Raw genomic sequence first — 12,069 nt, forward strand, 5'->3', positions numbered from 1 at the left:
CTCTAAGCACACCACAGAGCCTACTTCAGCTGCCTTCATGGCTGTTGGAACAAATTGTTCTCATCTGCACATTCTGCTGAGGGGGGGAACTTTTCACACGCTTCAGATAGACACCCCCTAACTCACCTATCAATTCCCTTCAACCTGGTTTAGCCCATCTGCAGAGATAGTTTACTGGGGTGTGGCTACTGTACATGCTGCAGCTTTTTGGAGCCACAGGTAAGAGTTGGGTGAATCAAGTGGATGCCAAAGGTACATGAGCAGCCTTGAAAAGGGCTCAACAAGCCCTCACCCCAGAGCTCCTGGTCCTCCTGAATACCCCATATACCCCCATTGATGCTTACAGGCTAAAGAGAGGGCTAGATAGATAGGCATGGGAAGGACCAGAGGTGAGATAGAGAGCCAGTGGGAAGCTGGTATGAGATAGGAGGGAAGCCTGTCCTATTCATCAGCTCCACACTGCACCAAGGGCATCAATCCTGAGGGAAGCCATGGAGTGGCAGAGATGGGTAGGAAGGGGCAGCAGGAACAGTGAGTTTCTAAACCAAGCCTTCTGGAACAAAGAAAACATCCAGGACTAAGGAGGAGCCAGAGTCAAAGAGTGGCAAGGGTCAGAGCAAACCTTGACCTCGCTCATCACTGGTGCCATAATAATGTGGGCTGTGAAGGTCCAGGAGAAAGGCTCTTTAACAATTGCCTGTGCTTGTGGAGGGTCCTCAGCTCTAGACTAATGCTGTGATTCTAAAGGACTGTAGAGATCCCTAGGGGAGATGGGGTAACTGGAGGGGCAGGTTGGACTCCCTAACAACTGGAGAACACTGCCCTTGTGAAGGGAATGTTGGAGGGGCTTAATCTTAAAATAGTAGCATAAGTCTGTAAGACTGCTTATTTCCCCGATGGGGGTTTGAAAGCCCGCTAGAAACAGGAGAACTGTTTCAACTGTTTATGGGTTCAGCTACAAGTCTTTGCATTTTCTGTTGGATGACATAAAGTTTGTCCTTTATTCAAGGGTTTGTGAGTCTGAATACATGCATGTGAGATGGGGATCCTTTCCCCATATCTGCGGAGACCTAGACATAAGCTAAGTGTTTATGTTTCTGAGGAAAACCCCATGTTAGGGCAGAAGCCAGAAAAATTAAATTTGAGAAGGCCCTGAGATTGAACCCAGTCCCTTTAAAACCAGTGCCTTATGCTCTAGGCCAAGGGTTGGCAAACTACAGCTAAAGACCAAATCTGCTCCCATCTACAGCCTTTTTGTATAGCCCATGAATTTAGAGTGGTTTTTACATTTTTTAATATAATAAAACTTTTTTAAAAATTTAAAAATCATTCTTAGTTCACTAGCTGTAAAAAACTGGCATGCTGGGCCCAGTCTGGCCTGTGGTTTGCCAACCCCTGTAAGTCATGGTGTTACATTAGAAAAATAAAACCTCACTCCTACTATTTATATTGCTAGGTTGTTCTTTTCCCTTAATGTATATGGCTTTTGTCTTTAACTAGAATGTATTTCTTTGAGGACCAAGGGTCATTTTCCCCATCTTTGTATCTACAGTTTCTTAAGCACATTACATTGCCAAAAATTATTTGCTATGGTTGTTGAAGATAACAATTACTGCTTGCTTTGGAGATGCTGATTTTCCCCCCTAGAAGAATTATTTGGTAATACCTAGATTGATTCTTTCCTTGCTAACACATGGCTTTAGCCTATTGACGTGTTTTCTTGGAAACCATTGTAAGATTATTGATTAATCAATCAAACAGCAAGTGTTTCTTTAATTCCTACTATGTGCTGGACATTGCGGTTATAAAGACAGAACTTAAGCAGTCCTTACACCCAAGGAGCTTACATTCTTTCAGTGTATAAACAAGTATATGAAAATATATGCAAAATGAGATGCTATAGAAAGAAAAGAGAAGGTCTAAGGCAGAGTGTTGGTGAGTTAGTGAGTGCACTTAGTGAGAGTGACCTGGCTGATGAAACAGTGAAAGTGATTACGAAAGAGTGGCCAGACAGATAAGAAGAAAACCCAGATAGGGCAGTGTCAGAAAGGAGAGAATACCTTACTTAAAGGAGAAGGTGCTGGTGGTGGTGATGTCGTTGTTGTTGTTCAGTTTTGCCTGACTCTTCATGATCCTGTGGTCTACATCGTCCATGGGGTTTTCCTGGCAAAGATACTGAAATGGTTTGCCATTTCCTTCTCTAGCAGATTAAGGCAAACAGAGGTTAAGGGGCTTGCCCAGGGCCACACAGCTAGTAAGTGTCTGAGGCCAGATTTGAATTCAAGTCTTCCTGATTCCAGGCCCAATGCTCTATCCATTGTGGCACCTAGCTTCCTACAAAGGAAAGGCTAATCAGTGTGGAATGCAACAATGAAGTAAAAAAGTATGAGAATTAAGAAAAGGTCATCTGATTTGGCCATTAAGGTATCACTGATAACTTTGAAGAGAGCAGTTTCAGTTTAGTGGTGAGGTTGGAAGCCAGGCTGAGAAGAGTTAAGAAATGAGTGAGAGAGGAAATAGTGGCAAGGAGTATAGATAGCTTTGGGGGAAGTGGGGTTGAGAAAAAGAGAGACAGAGGATCTAGCACTTCTAGACACTCTGAAATGTAACTTTGACCAAGCAGAAAGGTTATCATCTTATCTTCTACTTTAAAATTTCCAAATTACTTATATCTTTCTCAAATTATTTTTCACCTTGACCTTGCTCATTACTGGTATCATAATAATGTGGGCTGTGAAGGTTGGGGAGAAAGTCTCTTTAACCATTGCCTGTGCTTATGGAGGGTCCTCAGCTCTAGAGTAATGCTGTAATTTTGAAGGACTGTACAGATCCCTAGGGGAAGTAGGGATAACTGGAGGGGCAGGTTATCTTTTCTCCATAAAATTTCATAGATAGTCTTCTATTGATATTCTGTGCTCTTAAGGTTTCCTTTCTGGAGCCTCTTTGACTAAATTCAGTGGGCTTCTCTCCTTCCATACATTACTCCAAATGCCAAGGAGCAATTTACTGGAGGGCCTCTTTATATGCAAACAATAAATAATAACTTAATACCTGAGATCTGTATAGTCCTTTACAGTTTTCAAAAGTGCTTTCAGCCACAGCATCTCATTTGATTCTCGCAACAATTTTATGATATGAATGTGGTAACTCATTATCCCAGTAATTATAATGATTATTGTAAGTCTTAATCATTCCTTACAGACCTGTATTAAATCCTTCTACTAGTCCATTGCATTGTGGGTGATATTTTTACAGATTTAACTATACTTTCTATAGATATTATATCACTTCTGAAGAAAGTGATTCATAGCTTTGTCTGTAGGGGATTTCTGGCGATATCCCTGTTTGGGAGAGAGCTGGGGTGGAGGAGTTGGGGGGTGAGAGAGAAGAATGTATTCAGTAAAACCTTGGTTTGGAACAACCACACTAATGTCCTTTACTAGGACACTGACACAAGCCAACACTGTCCCTTCCTGTCATTTTGTTGTATGATCTGTTACACCTCCACTAAAGTCCTAGTCCGGGGGGGGAGGGAACCTGAGGCCTCAAGGTCACATGTGGCCCTCCAGGTCCTCAAGTGCAACCCTTTGACTGAATCCAAACTTAAAAGGGCCACACTTGAGGACCTAGAGAGCCACATGTGGCTTTGAGGCCACAGGTTCCCCACCCCTGTCCTAGCCTAATGCCTCATCTTGGTATAGAAGTGACTGTGAGTTCTCAAATTTAACTCAATTAAATTCAACCAATACATATGAAGCACCTACTATATGAAAGGTACATCTGCAGTTAATGGGAGAGGACATGGCTGATGAACAGCAAAAAGAGACCCGGGAGTGTCCAGAATGGTAGGAGAACCAAGATAGAGCAATGTCAGGCAGAAGAAGAGTATCCAACAAGAGAGGTTAACCATCTGTAGAGAAGCAAAGAAGAATGAGAATTAATTAAGATCATCAGATTTGGCAAGTAAGATATCACTGGTAACTTTGAAGGGAGTAGTTTGAGTTGAGCACTTGGTGTACAAATACAACTTTGGAAAACAGACACTATGGGACACAACACATACATAGATAAATAAATCCAGTCACTGGAAGAGGGAGGCAAGGCTAACAACTGTGGAGATCAGGAAAGGCTTCCTCTAGGTCCTAGAGTCTAGGAGGCAGAACACTGAATCCTGAAAGAAGCTGAGGTCAATCATGGAGTCGATGGTTGTCCTTCATTCTTGAAGAGAACCAAAATGACATCACTATGTTGGAGTCAAGTTCAGTGTGTTCATCTGTGCCTGATCAAACCAACATGAGCTAGGAATGCTCTACCACAGGTCGGGCACACAGAGTTCATGTGAACATTTGGGGCGGACTCTCTAAATCTGCACATCTCACATTTCTTTTGAGCTACTATAATTCTGCTTTGCTCATAGAGCATAGGACCTTCTCTGATAAGGGTACGCCATGTTGGGTGGTCCTGTAACAGTGTCTCTCATGTCGTGCAATCAATTCCAAAGTTCTTGCCTCCAAATCATGAAATAGTGCTTGAACAAAGGCACAAAGGTAGGAAATAATAACAACAATAATAACAATAATGATGATAACTAGAATTTATAGGTGCTTTAAGGTCTGCAAAGCACCTTGCAGATATTATATCATTTTGAGATGGAATGCTTAGCTAGCAAGTTAGTTCAATCTCAGTGTGAAGCGCATGAAGAGGAGTAATATAAAATAAATCAGGAAAAGCAGGTTGTAGTCACATTGTAGCTTAGAGTTAGGGCACAACCTAAACTCTATTGGATATGAACAAACTATAAACGGTTTGGTTCTTGGTCTGGCAAGGGTGTGTATGTCTGTTATCCAAGTTAATTTTAAAGAAGTTGATCTCCAGAAATCTGGCTGCCGGGTGATGAATGAATATCTTTTGGCCTCTGCAACTCATGAAGCTATATATTAAAGCATGGAGAAACTTGATATGTCATAGCTATAACTATGGTGGGTAACTTGGATTCTGTCCCAGGCTGGGAGATTTAGAAGGCTCCTACAGTATCATGCCAAAGGTGCTTCCTCCTATGCCCACTCACTCCATTCCATGGTGACAGCAGCAGAAACCTGATCTTCCATCAGCAGCTTAGGCAACCTCAGGATATTCCAGGACATAATTCTTCTACCAGCAGTTGCTCCTTGGGCAGACTTCCCCATTCCCAACCAAAACCACTAGCTCCAGGTACAAATAGCTGATTTATGACCATGTGAGCTGTGTCAGTCGAAGGAGTAACTGTGGATCTTTGAAATACTGAAGTAATGTCACAAGCTTGGGAAGCACCTAGAATTTCCAAGCCTCGATTGGGTCATCTCTTCTAATAATGGGTAGAAGTCCTAGGATCACTTGAATTTGGCCCTTGTCTTTTCCCACCTGTGGTGTGTTTCACAGAAGTATAATAAGTACTCCATCACCTGCTGTGTCATCCCAGACCAGTAGAAATTTATCAACAGCTGTATTCTGGGCTTGCTAATCCCTAGATAACATGCATGAGGGAACTCATGAACAAATTCTAGCAACTGTAACCTATATTTTGAAGGGCCAGTCCTTGTTTATGGAGTTCCCAAGATCCTATTCAATTTCTGAATATCCATAAACTATACAAAAAGCCATTTTCCCTTGAAATTTGTTCCCTTTCTTTTTTGGTAAAGACGATCTCTTGTAGGAGAGCAGCTTCTCCTATTGGTTTTAATGTTAGATATTGAAAGATTTCTTATTAAAGCTGGTCAAATTCTCTCTGATAGTTAAACTTTACAGGGTGTCCCAAAAGTCTTAGTGCAGCTTTAACTTCTGAAAGTTTAAATTAATGAAGCTTAAATTAATTTAATCTATGAAAGTTTAAAACTGCATTGAGACTTTTGGGATGTTCTGTATAGAGAGAGAATTCATTTTCCCAGAAGATTGTAGGAATCTGTTCCTTCAAACCTTAGTCATTGGAATGTTTTCTATTACTTTAAGAAAGAGCTGTTCCTTTTATTAGATTCACCTTAATTTCACTTAGACTGGCAGAGAAATGAGGGTCATTACATGAAGAACCATAAGCCCACTTTTTTTTTCTTTTTCTCCACTTTGGGCACCTAATTCTTACAACCCCATCTCCTTACTGTGGGCTTGGATTAGCACAAAAGATCAGTTTCTTTCTCTCAACATTTGTCTTCATACTTATGGGGAGACAATATTATTTGAAAGTCTATCACACTCACTTAGATTCATAGAATCTCAGATCCATAGTGGATCTTAGATGTCATCTGGTGTGACTGACTCATTTTACAGATGCACTCCTTGACCTCCTCTTCATTCACGTAAAATATTGGAGTTTTCAAATGGTTGGTTCCCTAGTCCCTGGTTTTCTTAGTGCTTCCCTAGAATATGATCAGTAGGAAGATTCCTAGCAAATGACTGAAAGAGAGTTTTATTTCTAAACCTAGCTTTCCAACACCACCTCAAAACAGCAAGTAATGCATCAAATAGAGTAAAAGGAAAATAAGAAAAACAGAAGAGGGGAAAGGAAAGAACTCATCATTAGGAAAACCTCATAGCAAACCTAGGAGTCTAGGGGAAAAAAATAAGTAAATGACCAAAAAAAAGATCTCAATACAAGAATAAATATTATGCCTGTTGATTGTATGATTGATTGAGTAGTTCTTTAGGAACCATTACTAACTCACAAACTTGCTTCAGACTTAACCTACTTTTTAGAAAGAGTTTTCTGTGACAATACCAGTTTAAGACAATAACGCTTTTTCCCCCCAAAGTATTCTCCTCAAAAAGCTCACTATTCACATCATAAATTGAATTTTCATAATTATCAAGAAGAAACAAACCAAACTTTGATCAACATATCAATCAATAATAAAATGCCCTAATGTAACATTTTTAATACCTATAAGGTACCAATAATGGATATGGAACTCTGAGCATCACATGCGATGGGAAGAGGAACAAGCATTTATTAAGCGTGTACTGTGTCCCAGGCACTGCACTAGATGCTTGTCATTCATTCCTGTCCTTGGTTAGGCAATGTGGAGTCATCGATCGAGGGCCAATCTTAGAATCAGAAAGTCTTGAGCTTAGGTCTGTGAACGCCATAGTTACCCATGAACTCCATGAACCCCAATTTGAAGACAGAGTCTGGTCTAAGAAAGAGACAAATGAAATCAGGGTGCATGTGTCCATGGAATTACTCTTTTTCTTAACTTTTTTTTGGGGGAGAGCAAGACAGTTGGGGTTAAATGACTTGCCCAGGGTCACACAGCTAGCCATATCAAGTGTCTGAAGCCAGATTTGAACTCAAGACCTCCTGACTCCACTGTGCCACCTAGCTGCCCCTGACAATAACTCTTTAAGATAACACTTAAACAGAGATAGCAAGGCCTTTCAGCCAAAGACAGAAAGTGGTGTCACCACTCCAAAGATTTGAGTATATGCCACTGTAGGACAGGAAGGTCCATTGAACTAACAGATTTTAGCCATCACATTTTACTTTAGTTTGAAGTAGCTCTACCAACTGGTGACATCACACTGAAAAGTAATAAAGTTTGCACTACAACATCCTTCTCCTGCATTTATTCACTCTCATTTATGTTTGCTTATGCCTTTTTACTTATAAATGAACTAGGCTGTATGTAAAGCTTATACCTATTTATGAAGACTTCCCCATCTTCCACCCCCATTCCTCCATCTCTATCTCTATCTCTCTATCTGTCTCTGTTTCTGTGTCTCTGAGTCTCTGTCTGTCTGTCACACACACACACACACACACACACACACACACACACACACACACACTGTCACTATAATTATAGACCAGGCCATTAACAAAATGTCCTGATGGTCATAAGCAACAGACATCTCAAAGACAGTAGTACTACAAACGACCATCTACCTTCAAGGGCCTTTGCAATCTCCGCATCAAGTTCTTATCTTTGCCCATCAGTTTCTAGAGCCCCTCGGTAACCTCATTGTGGGACTTCTGCTTTCCCTAGTCAGATGTCCACTATAACAACTACTTTCAATTTTACCCCACCCTAGTGCCAACTGGCAACTCCATTTGAGACTCCCAGTTGCAGCACTGGTCTGTACCAGTGTCTCAGGCATTGCTGACTTGCTTAAAATGAGACCCTTTCAACTTAACTAGCCTACTCAATACAAATGGAAAATCTGACTCAACCAATCAACCAACCCACCAACCAACCTTTATTAAATACTTGCTATGTGCTAACAGCTGGGGATAGAAATGTATGGAATGAAACAATCCTTACTCACAAGAAACTTACACGCCCAACTCAGTTTATTAGAGGTAGTGTTGTATATTTTAAAGAGCACTGGATGTTGAGTGAGAAGATCTAAGTTCAAGCTCAGCCACTAATGCACTATTTATCCCTTCTGAGCTTCTCAGAGCCTGTAAAACAAAGAAGATGGACTAGGTGATCTCTAAGGTCCCTTCTAGCTCTAAACTATGATTCTATGCTGGTGTAGGCCTTAAATAAGAATACTGGATTATATATATACATGATTTTATTTATTTTATTTTTAATTTATAAAATTAAACAAACATTTCCATAACAAAGTAGAATTTGAAAAAGATAATTGCACATGAAGCTGCAAATCAGTTTTATGTATTTTTAATACCACAAAAAGAGATTGCAGTTCTGATTCAGTTCATCCCAATGGTCTCAGCCAAAAGTCCCTTAACAGCCTTAAGAAGAGGTGGCACAGAGGAAAGTTTAAATACAAGTAATCTATCCAATTGGCAAAATAAAACCAGATAATAATAGCTAGCATTTCCATAAAGCTTTCAGGTTTGCAAAGCTCTTTACATATATTATCACATTTGACTCATAATTCTACAAGGTAGGTGTTATATATCATACCTATTTTGTAGATGAATGTACAGATAAATGAACTCAACTCTGCGCTCTTTGGCCTTCAAGGGCCTTCCTCACACTGCAAATCTCAGACTTCAGACCAGTTGCAACACATTGAAAAAACCCCAGAGGAGAGACACAGAAATGTGTGCATTTATTTAAAGCTTGCTGCTAAGCAGCACTGTGCATTTTATAATTATCTGCTGCAGCTTATAAGTTATTAGCCATGGCAGATTGGTTTTGAGGAGATGGAAAAACAAATTGGATTCACTACACCTTATGGTATATCCATCTGATGGTCTAATACAAAGGAACTAGTAACACAATGCAGTCACAGAAGAGGCATAGGTGTCAATTTATTTTACTCCAGTGGAAAGAAGGAAGGAAGGTAGGAAGGAAGGAAGGAAGGAAGGAAGGAATTATTAAATTCCTATCATGTTCAACACACTGTGCTAAGTCCTTTACAAATATTATCTCCTATCTCCTCACAACAAGCCTGGGAGATAGGTGCTATTATTATGTCCATTTTACAGATGAGGAATTTGAGTCAGACAGAGATTAAGTGACTTGCCCAGGATCACAGAGTTGGTATCCAAGGCCAGATTTGCTAGCATCTGCCTGACTCCAGGTCCAGTACTCTATCCACTGCACTACCTGGCTGCCTGTAGGCTAGGTGCATTACAACCTTAAATGAGGTAAACGCTCCCCGTTGGTCTGTATGGGTGGATGTGCTTCTTGAAAGACCTGATAGCCTTGTTGTTGGTCAGTCATTTCAGGTATGTCTGATCCTTTGTGACCCTATTTGGGGTTTTCCTGGCAAAGATGCTGGAGGGATTTGCCATTTCCTTCTCCAGCTCATTTTACAGATTAATGAACTGAGGCAAACAGGGTTAAGTGACTTGCCCAAGGTCAAAAACAGCCAGGAAGTGTCTGAGGCCAGATTTGAACTTCAGAAGATGAGTCTTCCTGACTCCAGGCCTGGAGCTCTATTCACTGTGCCACCAGGCTGCTTCTCTCTAACATCCTACCTAGGATTAACTAAGGCCCCATTAGTGAGTAAGCCCACCCACTAAAATAATTAAATCCTCACCATCTGCAGTAAACACATGTAGATAGTAAGGAAATTACAAATTTCCTCATCCCAGGTTGCAGCACTGAGGTATAGAGAGAAAAGGGGTTTTTTTGAAGCAGGAAATCAATACTAAAGGTTATTTACCCTCTAGCAAATGGAAAGAAGCTTTGTTTGTTCTTCTAATAAGCACTCTTCACCCTCTGTTCCTAGAAGGAACCCCAACTTAGTAGACTTTATTCCCTTTTAAATAACGCTCAGGATAGCTTAGACTCAGTCTTCATCCTTTCATCAGAAGGTCCAGAGGGCCCATAACTATACAGCAAGGTAGGGTTTTCATGTTTATTTGCTTCTCCCATAACAAGAAGATATCTTCCAAAAGCAGCTAGCGAAAGGACCCAAGTAGGTCCTTCAGCAGGCAATGGGAAAATTCAAAATTTCACCTGAATCTCAGAGATTTATTTTAGGGTCACTCATTGGGAGATCAAAAGTATAAGGCCTAGCTGAATAATGGAATTTGAGAGCTAGAAGGTACCTCGGTAGCCACCTAGTTGAACCCATACTCAAAAGAATCCCTACTACAACCTACCAGAAAAAATAGCTGCCCAGTCTTAACTTAAAGATCTCTAAACAGATGGAACCCACTACTACTCAAGAGGCCCATTCTACCTTTTGATGGCTTTGATTGTTAGGAAGGATTTTGTTCATTTGTTTGTTTTTGTTTCTCTGATAGCAAGTCTAAATTTGTCTGTTTGCATTGCTTCTGGTTTTTTCCTCTGAATCCAGACTTAGTAATCTAAGCCCATGTACTCCAACACAAGGCTTTTTTTTTCCATTCAGCATTTTTCAGAACAAAGTCTGTCCCAGAATTTCAGCTACAAGAGGAAAAAGCTGCCAACCCTGCTTCCAGGACCACCTTGATGGAGGTCAAAAGGAATTAAGAATATTTTTACTTCTACAGTCAAGAAATAGAAAGTACTCACCGGGGAAGGGGTGCTGAACAATGCAGGGAAAAATAACTCTATGTGCTCACAGAGCTTCTCTGTGAACATAAATAAAACCAGACTGTGCCTTTTGCTGCACAAGAGCTTGACAAGCATTAAGAGTGAGGTGTGGATGGAAAATAACCCTAGCTGTACTCAAAGTACCAAGTGTACAAGAACAAAGTGGCTACACACAGACCCAGGAACTGGCTCTCAGCCAAAATGTTTGCTCCCAGGCCATCCTCTTGATGATGGCCAGAACAAAATCATACCACTGAGGGATGGGTAAGGGATCCTGTGTCACCATGATTCATTAACTCATTTGGTTGTTTTGTACTCAAACTCCCTGGGATGATGAGGCATCATGGGCTCTTTGGAATAATCACTGAATACAAAATAAAAGAGCTAAGTCAGCTTGGGCTCCAAATGTACTCTGCAGTGTCAGGTTCAGAGTGGCTCATTTGGAAGAGGCCATGGGACTTGTCACTTCCTGGCCTAAGGCACACTGTAACAGGAAACCATATGCAAGCTTTCATCTGGAAGCAAAAACCACAATGGGAAGCAAGCACCGACGTCACAGCGCTGAATCCCTGAGGTAGGGAAAAAAAATTAAACTTGAAGATTTCTTAAAGAGGGATATCTAAACTACATTAATAAGTCAGGTTCTGGGGAGGAAGATGATCTGAAGTATGCATCAAGATTATAAAGAGGGAATAGAAAGAGAGAAAGAAATGGTTAAAAAAAAAACCTGTGACCTCAGTTTGGACTGGGAGAAGAAAGGAAGGGCAGAAGAGTAAGATTGGACTATTCCAATTATAGATTAATAGTGATGATTTCATTCCTTTTCTTTCCCCTCCTGTTTGTTTGTTTGTATGTCTGTTTTTAAAGATGGGTAAAAAGGTATCAGATGGGGCAGTTAGGTGGCATAGTGGATAGACAGGGCCTGGAATGAGGAAAACTCATCTTCCTGAGTTCAAATCTGACCTTAGACACTTACTAGCTGTGTGACCCTTGGCAAGTCACTTAACCCTGTTTGCTTCAGTTTCCTTGGCTGTAAGATGAGTTGTAGAAGAAAATGGCAAACCCCTCCAGTATCTCTGCCAAGAAAACACCTAATGGGGTC

General features: G+C 40.8%; 1 long non-coding RNA gene across 1 annotated transcript in view; it reads right to left on the reverse strand.

The window, feature by feature from the left end:
• LOC110199124 (uncharacterized) overlaps nt 1-11,034 on the reverse strand; it is a 71,134-nt gene extending 60,100 nt beyond the window's left edge. The window contains exon 1 of the long non-coding RNA XR_002321933.2: nt 10,947-11,034. This is a non-coding gene — a long non-coding RNA (uncharacterized LOC110199124). The remainder of the gene's footprint in view (nt 1-10,946) is intronic.
• Nucleotides 11,035-12,069: the final 1,035 nt, after the last annotated feature.

This window comes from Phascolarctos cinereus, unplaced genomic scaffold (genome assembly GCF_003287225.1).
Source record: "Phascolarctos cinereus isolate Bilbo 61053 unplaced genomic scaffold, phaCin_HiC Scaffold_4;HRSCAF=312, whole genome shotgun sequence".
Taxonomy (NCBI): domain Eukaryota; kingdom Metazoa; phylum Chordata; class Mammalia; order Diprotodontia; family Phascolarctidae; genus Phascolarctos; species Phascolarctos cinereus.